Raw genomic sequence first — 18,099 nt, forward strand, 5'->3', positions numbered from 1 at the left:
ATTTTTGGTTTTAGGCTCTGTTCACATTTACATTGTAGGATCTGTTCAAAAATTCAGTCAAGATGTTGTGTTATTTTCTTCTGGTAGAATGACGATGGAAATGGAGGGACCCAATTATAAGGCAATAGGACTCTGAATATGTAACGATCCATCAGGTTGAAGTCCATTTTTCTATTCATACGTCGGAACAGAATAATGTAATTTCCAAAGCAAGTATAAACTTGGCCATATGCAATTGTACATTATTTATGCATGCATTTTATACAGATTTTACTATAAGAGTGGATAGTCGCTACAACAGATCATGAACGCAAAATACCAAGGGGTCTCTTACTAGTTTTGGAGAATTATTTACCTCCCATAATTGTATACATGTAACACAGACCATTGATGATGTTCATCCAAAGATTTTTAAAAACTCAAATCTACATAGTGTTCGCTATAGGTACAGAGGTATCAAAAACAACTAGGTTCTGGTAACAGAAGGGGCCCAAAGGTGTGTTATGGTAGACCCTGTCGCCGATTTCCTATTAGAGCCTAGTTCAAAGTAAAAAAAAATTCCAAATGTTCCATCTCTCGAAGCAGAGAAATGAAACTGTATTTGACTGATGAAAGTGTTGGTGAAGTAGGACACACACTTTTAATTATTATTGGAACTACGACAGGCTGTAGGCCCCAAAAAGAAGAATGGAGCTTCACCTTGCAGTCTTTTCGTATAATAAAATAGGACCCCCTTTTCAGGTTTGACAGGGGTCTTAATGGTTGCACCCTCACTAATCGGAAGGTTATTATTAGAGGTAAGGAGACGCAATGGACGGGTTAAAAATTCGACTTCAGCCAAACAGCCCATCTAGCGGCCAAACAGCCTATCTGGCAAATTGACACCCATAGCAACTAGCCATGGCTTTGGCCATGGCTAGTTGCGTAAATTTGCCAGATTGGCTGTTTGGCCCCCATTCCGGCTATATGTTCTGGTCATGCAGCCAAACCTGAATGCCCAATATGAGCATCGGGTCCGTTCATCTCTAGATATTATATAACCTGGGAATTAAGATACATTTTTAACTTGGTTAATCCAACCCCAGCATTCAGTAACTGAACTCTATCCCTTCTTCAATGTTTAGATGGAGTTCCTTGTACTCAAAAATGATGGGATCACCCTTTGCACAGATCAAAAGTAAGGTCATGTTATTATCAACTCACACAGGACAGGTCGAAAATGTTTTTTAGAAAAAGTTTATAAATAATACTGTACATCCTTCAGGCAGTGACCAGCTCTTAAGTCAACTCCAAAAGACTTCTACTTCCTCTTTGGAGCTCCTCAAAATCTAAATACCCTATTTCTCAGGTCAGTTTGTCCAATGCTGACCATCTGATTCGGCATAGTTGGTCCATGATAACCCAAAACATACACCATGTTGTGTGGAAAGGAAGCGTGTTTAGGAGTCCTTAATGATTCAACTCAATTTTAAAAATTTCCTGACCTAAACCCAATAGAGATTATTTGAGTTGACAGTACCACATTAAGTTGGGCACTGTATAGTTCCCATTTCATTCCCATGCCCTTTCTACAGTATCTAATATAGTAAAGACAATCTCTAAGAAAACTGTATTTTTAGACTCTATTATTAATACTAGTTGTAGTTTTTGCTTGTCTTGTTGATTCTTCTCAGTTACTCCTTTGTCCCCGGTTCGTCACCTCACTCTGGAGGAGGTCCACAGCTCCAGTAATTACCTTTCTTGTATACAACTGTGCACTTCTTAAAGAGACATCTAATACGCCTTTTGTTAATTAAAGAAACACTTATGCCCCATGTTGCGCCATGATTAGGTATGTGATTACGTGGCAAATCCCTTCACTTCCCATCTGTCGCTTTTGAACTGCTCCACATGAGCTCTGATATCACGTCAAGTAAATGACTACAAATCTGTGTTCTGTGGGGGCTAGAAGCCATGCAGGTTACATCTTGGTTTAGAATTTTTTACCACTTTTTTTCACCTGGCCTTTGACATAATAAGCAAAACTAGATGAAAAAATGTAATGCTCAATATTCCAATATATCCCGTTAAATTAGTAGTCCAAAGGGAAACAACTTTTCAGAACATGCTCACAATAGAATAAAATCTTAAAAATTATACCATTGTGAAGCTTACCTGGTTCCAGCAGTTCTCTACTTCCTGTTACCATCCTGACACACAGGAAGTAGCAGAAAAGTCCTCCCGGCCAATCAGTTTTTGAAGCAGTTTCCTTCTGCCACCAGTGATTGGCTGAAAGAATATTTCCAGTGTTCTGCAACAGTCACTGAAAGTAGAAATCACCATGGAACCAATAAGCGCCCATGGGGTAGTGATTAAATATTTATTGCACATGCTATGAATGTCTTCGGCATCATTGTATGATCCGGATTAGATTTTGTATGGTTACTCCAATGGGAAAAAATGTTAATGCCAATTAGGCAAGTTTTGGTGGAACAACAGACATTTCTGAAAAGTCTGCACTATTGGGATTACTCCTAGATAAGAGTTAATTTCCACACAGCTTTTCAAGGGATAACTTATGGCCCGATAAGACTCTCTCCTACAACTGAGAAACGCAAACCAGCCAACTCCCTCACGACCCTCGGTTAAATAAAAGACATGATGAGATAAATATGTTGGGTTAACCTACAGAAAAGGCTAATGTGAATGTTCCTGAGTAGTTGCCTTCAGCTGTGTAGATAATAGTCAGCCTTCTTATTAATAATGCAGAGGAAATAAAACCTTGTAGGACAAAAATGACACCTTGATTCCCATGAGAAAGCATTCTATATGATGACTTCTATAAATGACTTAACAATAAGAAGATATATCCCCATTCCCTATCCATTGGATTCATTAGTATAATGACTACTGTATTTTATCTAGATTATTAAATTACTCTTCCATGAGTGAGAAGATGGGATGAAGGTGATTTTATAATAATAGATTAGTAACATTCAACCTAAGCTAACAATTATCCTATACGACTACTCATCCCTACTCTCATAGCAGTGTCAGGTTGGGGCTAAATTTGATAAACCATTCCCACCATTCCACATCCCATAAGAGTCAGACTCTACTAGCCTCCAAATTAGGTTGTCTTCTGCTGTATTTCTGGGATCCATTATCGGGTAACAGCCTGGGTTGACCAAAAGATCCTCTGACACCCTAGTGGGTCATTCCTAAACTGCCTTCTAGTAAGAGTTCAACCAGTTCCTTCTTTCATGGAGACCCAAGTGAAGGACCAAGAAACATGAGGTTTCCACAGATTCATTTAGGCAGATTTACTTACCCGGTCCATTCGCGATCCAGCGGCGGGTTCTCCGACGCTGATTCGGGTCTTCCGGCGATTCACTAAGGTAGTGCGCCCGATGTCCACCAGGTGTCGCTGCTGCACTGAAGTCCGTCGGAGTTCACTGGAGTTCACCAAGCTATGCTGGGTGCAGGTAAGTGCGTGTCAAGCGACAATCTGAAAGTGTGCGCCAAGAACCCGGGCAATTCGGCAAAAAACGGTAATTTTCGGGCAACCCGACGAAAAAACGCGATTCGGGCTCTTAGTAAATGACCCCTATTATATGCCTTGATAAATCATCATCATAAAACTGAGGGTTAATTTAACAATTATCATAATACTCATTTAGACCAGTCATGAGAAAGAGAGCAAGAGAGAGAAAGACAAGGCCCACACTTGTATGATGAAACCTCTCTGAGAAGATGCAACTTGGGGCGGTCATCTCGAAGAACATGGCCAGCAATGTCTGGTAGAACTTAATATGTGACACATGCAATCTGATCTAGATAATGTGGGTGCTCATCTCACGAGAACATAGCTTTCATAGTTATTCACTGTCCATGTGTTCTTAGAAACTTATTCAATGCCCAAATATGATTTTTCAAAATCTTTTCAAAGATTCATATAGTAGGCAATGCAATTATCCAGGAATTTTGAGACTATTTGCCTACTCCCCAGTCTTTTATAACAATACAGGCAGTCCTCGGGTTGCGCACAAGATAGGTTCTGTAGGTTTGTTCTTAAGTTGAATTTGTATGTAAGTCGGAACTGTATATTTTATAATTGTAACCCCAGCCAAAATTTTTTTGGTCTCTGTGACAATTGGATTTTAAAAATGTTGGATTGTCATAAGAACCAGGATTAACAATAAAGCTTGATGGCAGACACCTTTGATAACCGTCACAGCTGTTTACTGTAGCCTATGGCAAAAGTACAGTAAATTACCAACATCCAGTTTGTAACTAGGGGCCGTCTGTAAGTTTTTTGAAATTGGAAACAAATTCATGTTACTAAATTTGATCAATTAGACTTTTTAGGTGATATCTGGAAGATTAAAAAAAACCTGTGAAATCTAAACATACAAATATTGAGATGACATAGACGTGTGGTGACCTAACAACGGACACAGAATGAATTAATCAAGGTAATATCAATGAGGTCCATAGTTCATCCCAATGACTTCCAAGGATAGACTCCTTCCGCATTACAAGATTATCTTGAGCTTATAAGGTTAATACATATTCTTCCCTCATTTACCCCTCTGAGAACCATTTATCTAGGGCCAAAGCTACTGAGAAATAGTCATCATTCCAGCCCAAGAGAGGAGGTCAAGGGGAGCTGAGGGCAGTGGCTGGTCCCGAGAGTAGAAAGTGATAAATAGGACCCTATCACAGGATGAAGGATGTTAGGAAGGTGAGCTGCACAGATTAGAGGGCACAGCTGCACATAAAGCACATCCACCAAAGCCTGCGAACCGACTCCGTCTTAATCAATCGAAACACTAATAAGGGAAATAAAATCAAGAAAGACTAAGTGTGAGCATCTTCTCTTGTTGGTGTTAGGGATGGCTGAATCAGTCAAGGACATGATGATGATGATGACAGCAGGGTTGTCTAGTTTATAAAACCTATTTTTATCTCCATAATTAGGGAATTCTTAGCTCGTAGAGGTGGTTCCATGTTCAGTATCCTCATGGACTAAGAGATAGTAGTGACAATGTTAGGACTTGCTGACATTTGGAAACATTTTTGATTGACAGCTGGGTGTCCTAGCAGGGGATCAAATAAAGGATTTTTTTTATTTGTCATGGAATCATTCCAGAATTTTGGAAAATGTAAACATTTTTTTTAAAATTCTTTATTTATTTAAACTTTTTCCAGATATTTACATATGCTTCGAAAAACACAAACACAATCCATATGTAAATAACAACCCATTCCCACCCATTAATAACTAATATCAAGATATTATACCTACCCAACACCATAGGTGCCTTCTATATATATATGACAATCCCTTCCTCCTTCCTGTCCACAGATGCATAATATCAAGATATGGATTGTACTCGTTACACAAAAAAGGGGGAAGAAGGGGAAGAATAGAGAAAAATCGAAAAAAAAACACCAAGCACAGGCCCCCTCTCCCTTTATCCCCTTCACCCCCTACCAATCGTCCGAAACTCCACCCCCTATCTAATCCCGGAAATACATTTTTTTATTTGTCATGGAATCATTCCAGAATTTTGGAAAATGTTAAATTTGAAAGCAGTGGTTTACAGAAGATTTCCACCTACCAAAAAAAGTGACTGCCCAGGTTAGAATATTTTGTCCGTGGTCAACCAAAATGAGATTATTGGCCAAATTCAGTTGATCAATGGTAAGGTGAGGGTTTTTTTCGGACCAGATCTCTTCTATTGCTAGTAGGATCAATCGCATGAACGATGTTATACAGGCAGTCCCCGGGTTACATACAAGATAGGGTCTGTAGGTTTGTTCTTAAGTTGAATTTGTATGTAAGTCGGAACTGTATATTTTATCATTGTAACACCAGCCAGAACTTTTTTGGTCTCTGTGACAATTGGATTTTAAAAATGTTGGATTGTCATAAGAATCAGGATTAACACTAAAGCTTCATTACAGACACCTGTGATAACTGTTACAGCTGATCATTGTAGCCTAGGACTAAAGTACAATAAATTACCAATATCCAGAGGTTTGTTTGTAACTATGGGTCATATGTAAGTCCAGTGTTCTTAAGTAAGGGACCGCCTGTAGTCAATTGATCGGCTACATTGCCAATCATTATGTTATGTGTAGGACCAGCTCAAGGATGGTTAAAAGTACACATCTCTTTAAAGCTGCTGCATGATGTTAACACAATAGTTTTTCAAGCCTATAATAAAGTTCCACCAAAAATTAATAATTACTCCATTGGTTTAGTTGTTTTTGTTGAAATTTGACATATTTATAAACCTGTATCTCACTTTCTCAGTCATGGTTATCACAGACACACCTTTGTCTTACAGAATAGTAGTTCTGTTTCCAAGATCCTATGATAAGAGACGGAAAAGTCAAGTACAGGCAGTCCCCGGGTTACATACAAGATAGGTTCTGTAGGTTTGTTCTTAAGTTGAGTTTGTATGTAAGACAGAACCGTATACTTTATTATTGTAACCCCAGTCAAAATTTTTTTGGTCTCTGTGACAATTGGATTTTTAAAATGTTGGATTCTCATAAGAACCAGGATTATCAATAAATCTTAATTACCGGCACCATTGATAACTGTTATAGCTGATTATTGTAGCCAAGGACTAAAGTACAGTAAATTACCAAAATCCAGAGGTCCGTTTGTAACTAGGGGTCGTATGTAAGTCAGGTGTTCTTAAGTAGGGGACCGCCTGTACAGGAGAAAGGAGTCGGGTAGAAAAATACTGTGTTAGAGCAATGCTTACAAGTGTTTTACCACAAATGGGAACAGATCCCAAAAGACTAAACATGAGAAAACATTCTAGTAGAAAAGGTTAAGGGATGTTTTCCCTTGTTCCAGTTTTGGTATCTGTCAAAAGCAGAAAGAAAAATCAATCCCACTAATACAAGTGAGAATTTATCCTATTACATTTTATATAGTACTTAAAGGGGATCTTTCACCATTTCAACCGACTCCAACTCTTCCCTTCTTTAGAAGGTTCTACTCCACTGATTTTTGCAGAGATTGGATTTTCTCTGCAGACCCAGTAGTTCTTGAGCAATCTATGTCATAATTCTCAGATCTCTATTGCCAGATGATTGTCTGTTCCAACCCAGGACTACCATTCTCACAGGAGGGACCCAAGTACCAAATTGGGTATTGAAACTACCCAAGCTGGCAAAGCTCTTTACTGTAAGATGAGTGGCCCTGGGCTGAAGTAGACATCCTGGAACTGACGTTCTGAAAGTAGATTGGTCTACAACCTTTTTGTATCTGAGGACCATCTGCACACCAATTTTTTTCCATGGACCCCCTTATCATGGTCTCTGGGAAAAAACATTGACCACCCAACAAATACCCCATATCCAACCTCAATTCATATAAAGGGTTGTGTCCAGCAGTTTCAGTCTAAAATGCCCCATTTCCTTCCGCTGCCGCTTTTCTGAACGCCCCTCCCGATAGCTATCCTTTTTCAGTAATCTATCTTTATAAGAAGGGGGCTACAGAAAAGGAGACACTATAATACCCCCTTTTCTATAGCCATCCCTCTACAACTATAATGTCTCTTTGTTTTTGGCCTTTTCACTATGCCGAAAATAAATATACATACTGTACATACTCAGGTAATAGCCAAGGCACCTAATTTTACCACAAAAAGAAAGATAAGAAAACATATTGAGCCTAGGGTGGTAAATTGCACTGCTCTCTAATAAAATGTCCAGCAGCTTCCCCTCACTAATAATATCTCCACAGCAGAGTCACCCCTCTCTTATTAAATTTTCACAGCAGAGCCCACCTCCTCGCTAATGAAAAGTTCACATCAGAACCCCCCTGTAATGCAATGTCCACAGAAGAGGCCCCCATTAATGAAATGTCAACAGCAGACCTCCCATTTATAGAAATGTCCACAACAGAGCCCCCCCCCCCGCCGCTAAAGAGATATCCATAGCAGAACCCCTAATTTAATGAAATATCCACAGCAGTGCTCCTGTTGCTAATAAAGTGTCCCCCTTCCCATTAATGAAATGTCCAGAGCAGAGCCCCATTTTAAAAAACTCTATACTTACCTCTTCTCCCTGCAGCTCCGTATTCTTGTCTTCCCAGGCAAAGCGGGCAGAGCCACGTTTATGTGCCCTGCCCGCACTCACACACTATGACATCACACGGCTGACACACACATGCTGCCTCTGTCTGCTAAGTTAAAGTTCTTGGCGCAAGGCCTGGCAGTTGAGGACCGCTGGTCTAGACCACAAGATTCCAGATACTACAGTTGAACCACAACTATTAAACATGTAAATAGTTGGGGTTGGTGGAGGTGGTAAAAGGTCCTGTTTATGTGGATAAGTCAACTGGAAGCTTTGATTAAAGGAATGCCAAATAAACAGTCACACCTAAACAGGTACCTAATGATGGTTAAGATGTTCCACTGACATAGAAAAAAACTAAATTATAAATGGTACATGATACTGGGGTCCAAAAGCCTTCTGTTGATATCATTGATCTATCAATTTTTGAAGGTGAGGCAGTCCCATTCTGAGCAAAATCATTGTCTATTCACATATCTACTCTAACAGACACAGGTAACGACAGACACAGGTACTCATGGGTTGAAGAGGCAGCAATGTTAACAAAGTCTTGGCTTTACCACCTCCACCAGCTCCAACCCTTTATCCTTTCTTAGGTATTACTCCAACGAATTCAGCATCAATGGAAATTTCTCTTTAGCCCACCATTCTCAACCTAGTTTTGGCACCCAATATGATGCGTTATTGTCATACGGGTGGTCCAGGCCTCACTAAACCACCCACCTGCCACTACGGAACCCAAATAGCTTAAGTGCAAAAATGTACTCAATTGATTGCTCAGAAACTATCGGGACTAAATGGGGACTAAAGAAAATTCTGATTGTGCCATAATTAGTAGAGCGCCACCTATGGAAGGAAACAAAGAATGGGAAGAGGTGGATTTGGTGAAAGTTCCTGTTCTTGTTAAAAGGTAAATATTTTTTTCAGCACTTTCCTGCTTGTAGCGTAAGCTGGCACCCACTTTGGAGCAGGTTATACTACTCCATGTACGTAGGACCTGTTTGGCCGCAGGTTGGTTCATACGGGCCAGAATTCTGAACCGGTTGTATAATCTCATTTCTTTTGAAGTCAACGTTAGCTCTCATTCAGTTAACATGTCCTGTTTTATTGGCCCAATTTGCACCTCCTGAGCCCTCTAAATTGTCATGTTTCAAAGTCGTCATGTATAAAATTGCAGGGCTGCGCTGATGAAATCGGCTTAATTACACTTCCAGCCTGATTTAAATGTTATCCAGGCGTCCGTGCCAAGTGTTAGACCAAGAGAAGCACAGCCGAGTACATCTACATAAACTCGTACAAATCTGCTGTGCTTTTAATAGAAACCATGGAGCTTTCCAAGAGGAAAGTGAGAATCCTCTTCACCCGCCCTTGCTCTCGTATCTCACAACAACTCAATATATCATGTAGCTACCGGCCCCTCCATTGAGCCATGATAATGTAGAAGTCCCACTGGCTAAATGCATCAGAGAGTGACGTAATGACTACACATATCACCTCTCACATGTCAGGCTACATTTACCACACCGGACATACGAGTCACACGCATGACATGATAAAAGAAGAGCATCTCAATAAACAGCCTGAAGCCCAACGCTCATGAGATGTGTGCTTATATTTTTCCTTTTACTGAATAATTTAGCCTAGGTGCTACAAAGATTAGAAAACCATTATATCAAGACTGGAGAAAGACAAAAGATGCAAAAAAAAGACTTCTTCTTACCATAAAGAAACAATGGTTGTGGATTACCAACATTTCTTGCTGTCCTCCTTAACGAGCAAGACACTAAGACAATTGGTTCCAAAGGTTGTAACACAAAATCTTGTGAATGTCCATTAACTTATCAGAGAAAGATGGCATTTGGTGCAGGTCAGAATCCAGCCATATTCACACTTGGCCATCAAGGTTCGAAAACCACATTCATGTCAATCCAGTTAGGGTGGTTATTGGTAATCCCACAGAGATGTCTTTATTCGCAACCAAGATCCACATGGCTTCCATGTACAACCCTCCCCAATTCCCTTTTATACCACATTTCAAGGCAGTCTACCCGCTCCTAAATCACCTGAGCATTGTCTACAGCACATTATCAGCTTTCCAGGTTTTTTCATGAAAAATAGCTTAATTGTGTGCCCCCTGTATTTGCCCCCTGTAATGCAAATTGTGTAATGTGAGTCACAAGCACCATCCTGGTGACCCAAGAAATTCTTCAACTTTTAATCCATGTTTAGACTCAGGAAACACTTGGATCATGGATTTTTTTCCTTAGAACACAGATCTGAATGCACTGGATCCAGTCGTTATGAACCTACATGAGAATCTATGCAGCTCCAGCCAGAATAAAGAAAACGCATGAGAAACAAGATAAGTGTGTTTTATTTTTTTTTCCTTATGTCACTGGGGGCATTCCTGTGACTTCTGGGGCATTTCTGTGCTTACTGGGGGATCACTTTGACTACTGGTTACTAGGGACATCACTGTGACTGCTGACTACTTTGGGCACCACTGTGACTATTGGTTACTGGGGGGATCACTGTGACTACTGGGGAAATGCTGTGACTGCTGCCTACTGGAGGCATTCCCGTCACTAGTGGGTACCGAGGGTATAACTGTGACTACTGACTACTCGGGGTATTAATCTGACTGTGATTACTGGTTACTGCGGGATTCGATGTTAGTACTGGCTACTGGGGGCATCACTGTGACTACTGTCTATTGGGGGCAGCAATGTGACCGTAGGCTACTGGGGGCAGGTGCTGTGATTATTGGGGGCATCACTGTGACTATTGGCTATGGGGGCAGGCATTGTGACTAATGGGGACATCTTTGTGTCTACTGGCTACTGGGGCAGGCTTTGTGACTACTGGGGGTATCACTGTGACTACTGGCTACTGGGGTATCACTGTGACTACAATTACGATTCATAACAATAGAAAAATTATAGTTATGAAGTAGCAACGAAAATGGTTAGGGGTCACCATAACATAAGGAAGTGTATTAAAGGTTTGAGGCATTAGGAAGGTTGAAAACCATTATCACTATCTGGGGTATTCATAAATTGAATTTTTTCATTTAGTTGCTGAAATATTAGGATGTTAGGGACTTTCTTTTTTTATTTATAGGCATCGATATGTTACTTTTCCTCAGTCCAAATGAATGTAAAAATGAGATTATTTGCTGATTTATTTTCTAATTGTTAAACTTTTATTCATTTGCTAATTCACTATTTGCAATTTTAAGTTTTTTCAATCAATAAAACCTAGCAGCAAGATGCAATAAATTACTCATTGTAATTACTCCATCTAATCCCTTTCCGTGTTTATTAGCAGTCACGGCGATATTGCTGCTATATGATGTCACTACAGTCGTCCTTGAGGTGGCTGCATCGCCAGAGGCATCTCTTGAAATGACTTTTCTCCCTCAGTCTCCGCTCTGTGTTGAAGACTAAGAACAAAAGGTTCAAGATCAATTTCTATTTTTTATTTTATTTTTTTCAAATCTGTTCATACTGCACTCCCCGAAGAGATGTTCCCTCTGCCCTGAGATATCTAGAGATATCTACTAATGAAAGACTTATATTTTAGTGTATTCTAAATCCCCCCAGTGGCTCGTTGTCCTATATAGGTTTTGTGTATTTTTTTGGATTTGGACTAGGACTATTTCAACTCCATTGTAAGTTACAATAATAAAATACCTAGCCCTTTCCTCATTTCTTTATCCAGACACTGGAAAACTTAAAGGGACCCTCCATGTTAAAAATAAGATTAGACTATACATTAGGCATACATCGCCAATATACCTGATTTTCAGGTATTTTTACCACGCCAATGTCCATTAAAAATGCCTGTCCGTGAAGTGAATCAGGAATAGGACCTACTTTATCATTTGTGGCCTCACTGCACCATGATCATGCACAATATAAGTCTATCCGGGCCTGAGTTAGCCGCAACTTGGATTGGCCAATTCAAAGACGGAAAATATGGTCGTTGCTTGAGACCTTACCATTGGCTTCCATGAAGAAACCAGTGGCCATTTTTGAAGAGCCTTGACTGAGGAACCCACACACCCACAGCAAAATGGATGGCAACAAGTATGTTAAAGGGGTTGTCTGAGACCTATTAAAAAACTATATGACCAGGAGGGGGCTCCTTAAAAAAATAAACATGTACTTACCTCTCTCCAGGTGTCCTGCGCCGAGGTCTCTCCAGGCCGTGCCCCTGTTTGTTTACACGGAAGTTGTGCTCAGACCAGCTTGGTGGCCGGTCATGTCCACCCTTCCCCATATCCAAGCACCTGATCCAGGGGCATGGTTCGGAGAGACCGCGACACGGGACACAGGGAGGGACTGGAGAGGTAAGTATGTGTTTATTTTTTATGCAGCCCCCTCCTGACCACATAGCAGTTTTTTTAGGTCTCGGAAAACCCCTTTTACTATTTGTGCCTATTGTATAGCCAAATTCTGGGTGTAGAGAACCCCTTAAAGACCAAGCACATTTAAAACCTTGGATAATAATAACAACTATTGAAGATTAAGATATTAGTAGTTGGCTCCATCACAAAGATGAAAATGAAACTCAAAAGAATCTGATCAAATTGGGCCACATGTTATTGCCGGTGTTGTATTTAAAGGAGTAGTCTAAGAGGAACATGTTTGATTTTTCGATTTTTGATTTGATTTTTGATTTTTTTTAGAAAACGCACCACTATGCTCTATAGGATGCAATTGGCACCCTAGGAAGAATTCATAACTCTACCATTTGTCTAATTTACCTAATACTTTATACCCACCCTGAGCTTACAATATTTAGATTTCTTAGTATTTCTAGTATTTCTTATGTAATATGCCATACAAGATGGAGATATGGGATGCTTAAAGAGGTAGAATTATTTTGCTACGGTTCCCAGGTGGTTTGAAAGCAAGAAAGAGCCTAAACTTACCTTAGTCCTTACCTCCAGTCCAACATGGCGCCTAAAGTCAGACTGGGGTCCTTGGTCCCACTCGATATTCTGGGGGCCCATCATCCATCAACCCCGAGTAAATAGACATTCGTAGTCTATTGAAGGTGGGACCCACCAAAGCATCCTGTGGTGCTCTAGAGGGCAAGTCCGACACTAGTGGCGCCTACTGTCACCATCAGTCACTATTGGTACACAGAGGCTCAGCCATGATAGCAAGTTGACTACTAGGTACAGCTTCAGTCTGTGGCCTGTATTAGGGCTGCAGTCAATGCCACGTAGGGATGGTGAGGGCCACACTGGATTGAGATAAGTTTTGCTGTCTCCCAAATATACTGCTGCAGGCTAATGTACAGTCCCTCCTCTCATACATATGCAGCGCATTTTTACAGAGACAATGACAAAGGCAGGCAATACCTCTTGTAGTTAAGGGTTAAGTAGGTCCTTCTGCTACCTGTCATCATGCCACCTATGTACCCATCGCGACAAAGGAGACTCTTGCAGTGGCTCATCCAGGAATATGATGACCTACTTGCAGAGGCCTGTCAGGTCTGCTTAATTAAGGCTTTACACGCAGCGGCGTATGGCGTATCCAAGGCACACAGAACTTCAAACCCTTGTATCATTTTTCCCCAAATTGGAGTTACTGAATGTCATTTGCATCCTAATCCTGTATAAGAAAACACAAAATTTTCAGTAAAGTCACCGGGGAACCAAATCTTCCAGGAAGTTTACTTAGCTGGTAGTGCTGTTACCTGGGGCTATTAGAGTGACACGACGGCATCTGCACTGATAACCAGGGCTACGTGTTCCCAATCTACAATACGGTAACCTAGACAGATATAAGTATCTGATAACTGTATGATTACTTTATAAGCAAGACATTTATAGAACATCTAAAAGAGGTTCATTGTTAAGACTCCCAACAGGTAAGTGATACCACTCAGAAACAGTGAAAGTTAATGAAACAGGGTTGTCCGAGAGTAAGCAAAAGTTAGCAAGGTGGCCGTAGGTGAGGGGGGGGGGGGGTGCTGCATAAAAAATTAACTAGAACCTACCTCGTTTGGTGCTCCTGCACCGCGGTCCCTCCATGCCATACCCCTGTTTGCTTACAGGGGCACACAAGCTTTACAGAACAGAACATGGCCGCCCTGAAACTGTCCAAGCCGAGTTCAGTTCTCTTGCAAACAAATAGTGGAACAGCATGAAGGGATTGCGACATGGGACACCAGGAGAGCAGGAAGAGGTAAGTACTAGTTCATTTTTTATGCAGCGCTCCCCCAGCCACCTCGCTATTATTTGCTTACTCTTGGACAACCACTTTAAGAAAGATGAGGAACAAATTATCTTACATGGTTTGTACTCCACTTCCTAAGCGTTTAGACAGATTTCAGCTGCTTTTACGATTAGTTCAGAAAGGGGAGTGGCTTATCAGGATATAGGTTTGGCAAGTAAAAGTAGATGTGAACAAAGCTGCACTGAAATTGCACAGCACTTTTTTCTGATAAGGTAAGACTAAGTGAAAAAATAGAATGCACATAGACAGTCTAGTTATAATTTGCACTTCCTATTACAGTGATGGCAAAACTTTTAGACGCCGAGTGCCCAAACTACATCCAAAACCCACATATTTTTTGCAAAGTGTCGATGCGACAATTTAAACAGTAACTTATTACTCCCTGATCTGTCACATGTTTAAATTGTATAGGCACCCGAGGACACCAATACAGTATAAAGAAGGAGAAGAAGTTTGGATTATCATTGTAGCTTCCTTCTAGGGTCCTGGGCTGCCTGGGACTGCAAGAGGCCTTGAGTCCTGTCTGGTGAACTTGGCGGTCAGTTGATGGCGCGGGTACCCATAGAGAGGGCTCTGAGTGCCACCCGTGCCATAGATTCGTCACCACGGTCCTACTAGTTGGTGTTGGTTACACCACCAACCTTTTACGATGTCTGTGCCAGCCCTCAAATTAAACTCTTTCATCCAGGTACCAAGAATATAAGTTGGTTATGGTCTCTCAGGGGTGGAGGACCCTCATGCCATAATACAGTTTATAATTCGGTTTTAATTACCTATATAATTCCCAACCAATTAAATCGTGTTTATCATTCCAAAAACTTACAATGTACTCAGCTATTTCTCAATGATTGTAATTACTATTGATACCGGCAGTCATTATATATCACACTGCCGATCTCCTACATGGAGATTAATGGTGACTACATGGGAGACAGCTCAGTGATACGTTGAGTGTTAAATTCATGACTTATGAGGCTGCTAACCACGAAGGATTAAGTTTTCCTTAGGGAATAATAACAATCTACTGTTAATTAATTTACAACACATCAATTTTATAGGACACCAATTAACAATAGGTTTAGTGCGGAGTCATCCTCCCTTATGTCAATAGTTCAATTTTTCCACCAACTTAATTTCCTTCGACTATTGGCCTCTTACAGCTGATAGGAGCTATACTAACAGCTATACTAACATACAAACCATGTGATGTTTCAACTACAGGGAGTTAGTGATTTAGAAGAGATTAAGTAAATATATGCCCCTAGTCTTTGGCCCCTCGAAGGGCCAAATGCCCATCTTGCATATAAAACCACAGTAAAATCATAAATGGCACATTGTTATTTTTCTTAATCTTTCACTTTGGCCAAAAAGTTTGAAACGTCAAGTTAGAAATCTCTTAGTTATGTTACTTGGACTTTACTAACTTGAGTTGCAAAGTCAAAAAGTTGAAGATTTCCTGTCATTCATGTTCAAAGTAGTAAATCGAATATCTTGACCAACATTTAGGCTCTTGGAGCTAGTGACCAGAGATAAGCTGATAGGGACATCAAATTTTTTTGATCACAGTTACTATGGTTACTAACGAACCTTTAAAAAAAACATTAACCAGGTTGGGCCTGTCACAGGTTGGTCATATGGTAATGAATTATGAAAATTTTGAAAAATGAGACAACAACCCTATCGTAGTAAATAAGCTCTACTAGAAACATATCTAGGCAGGGGTGCTACAGAGGGTTCAGTGGCATCCAGGTCTAGGATCATTAGAGTTGTACAATATCCATCTCCCCCATATGGGGGAATTATTCCTATAAACTCTAATTTATAGTTGGAAGACTTGGTGCAGATCTTGCATTGGGAAAACTTACACCTTGGACCAATTGGATGGACCTAATCTAAAGGATGGGGTCATTTATCAGAACTGTCTGAGGTAAAACTGTTCTAGTTGCCCAAGGAACCCAATCAGATCTCAGCTTTAATTTTATAAACAACTGTGGGAAAGTGAAATCTGATCTCTGATTGGTTCCCGTGGGCAACTAGTACAGTTGAGCTCTCAGACACGTCTGATAAATCTCCCCCAATGTTTCTATGGGTGCCATACTGTGCACACATAACAGTGTTATACATAACATAATCTACAATACAATAACATTTTCTACAGTGCCTAAAAAAAGTCACCATGTGAGATGCTCCAATAACTTCATGGGTCGGGAGATGGGTCTTTAAATGGTGGAGTTCCTAGTGGAGTTGTCCCTTCTCTCCATACCCTTACAATGATGTGGTTTTGATGACTTGTACGTGGATTTTCATGCCATTTCTATACGAATATATCCATCTTTTAGTAAAACATTGAAAGGAAGTAATCCCGGAACGGATTCACAGCATATGAAGATCAAACACTTCTTCTTTAGTGATAAATATAAAAAAAACGGCAAGCTAACCTACGCATTTCGGGTAAAGAGCTTTATTCAAGGTCTCACCATAAGGCTCTTTAGCCGAAACGCGTAGGTCAGCTTGCCGTTTTTTATGTACATACGTGTGTTTTATCTTCATCAATGAAGAAGCATTGTTTGCACTTCATCAGCTGCGGATCTGTGCCAGGATTACTTCCTTCCTATATCCATCTTTTGTCTGACATACATATGTATATATTTGGAAACCGTGAACATCATGGCTTACGTCTGCACTCAAAGTAATTGGAGCTTATGGCTGAGTTGGTCCTGTAGTACAACATATTTCCATCTATACACAGTTTGGGATTAAACAATAAAAAGCCATAAAACATTGGAAGATTTGATATTCACATATTCTATTGTAGCCCCCTGAGTAACATATACATGTAGACCTACTGTTGTCCATATACCCTCCAAGTATCCGATTTTGTAAGCTACATATAATCACCTAAGGGGAAATATTGAATGTCAGTGGTCATCTTCCTTCAGGTATGAAACATAGGGGCTCGTTTACTAAGGGTCCAAACGCAGTACTTTCGTCGGGTTTCCCGAATATTTCCGTTTTGCGCCGAATTGCCCTGGGATTTTGGTGCACGCGATCGGATTGTGGCGCATCGCCGCCGGCTTTCACGCGACAGAAATTGGGGGCGTGGCCGTCGGACAACACGACGGATTCGGAAAAACGGCGGAATTTAAAAAACTATTTGTGTCGCAAGATCACGCACTTACATGCACCGGGAAGAAGAAGGTGAACTCCGGCGGACCTCGGCTGGATATCGGGTGCACGACCTTAGTAAATCCCGGCATACCCAAATCCTCTTCGGACAACGCGCCGCGGGATCGTGAATGGACCGGGTAAGTAAATGTGCCCCACAGTGGCTTAGCAGTTTTTGCTACCAGCAATACCAAAGTCCTGGCTTTCAATGTGATTGGTTTGTCTCTGTAGGTCCTCCTCATCACAGATTCGTGGAAGCCTTCTTATATTTTTCAAAAGATCCGATTCAGGTTCGGAACTATGCAATGCAACTATTCAACCAATCTTTCCCTAGAAATGAGTGGTCTTCTATACTAAAGTATTATGTGTTAGTAGCTATTATGGCTTAGATGTGGGCGTTTGTTGGAAATTTGTATATAACTACCTGTAATCCAAACTCATCGAAAGGACTGCCTGTTCAGCCTTTGTAGGCACTTGAAATTTCCTGAAATGGCTCTTGTGTACATGTGTATTGAGAGCAGGAGCAAATATATGAGGATCTCATAGGTAAAGGTCCTTCTCAGTAAAAAATTAGGTGGGCGGTTTGGGTGGCCATGGGCCC

The 18,099-nt window shown here is 40.7% G+C and overlaps 1 protein-coding gene across 5 annotated transcripts in view; it reads right to left on the reverse strand.

Annotated features, from left to right (window-relative positions):
* Positions 1–18,099, reverse strand: part of SGCD (sarcoglycan delta) — a 454,320-nt gene that overhangs the window by 331,496 nt on the left and 104,725 nt on the right. The window lies entirely within an intron of this gene.

The sequence above is a fragment of the Engystomops pustulosus genome, chromosome 4 (genome assembly GCF_040894005.1).
Source record: "Engystomops pustulosus chromosome 4, aEngPut4.maternal, whole genome shotgun sequence".
Lineage (NCBI taxonomy): Eukaryota > Metazoa > Chordata > Amphibia > Anura > Leptodactylidae > Engystomops > Engystomops pustulosus.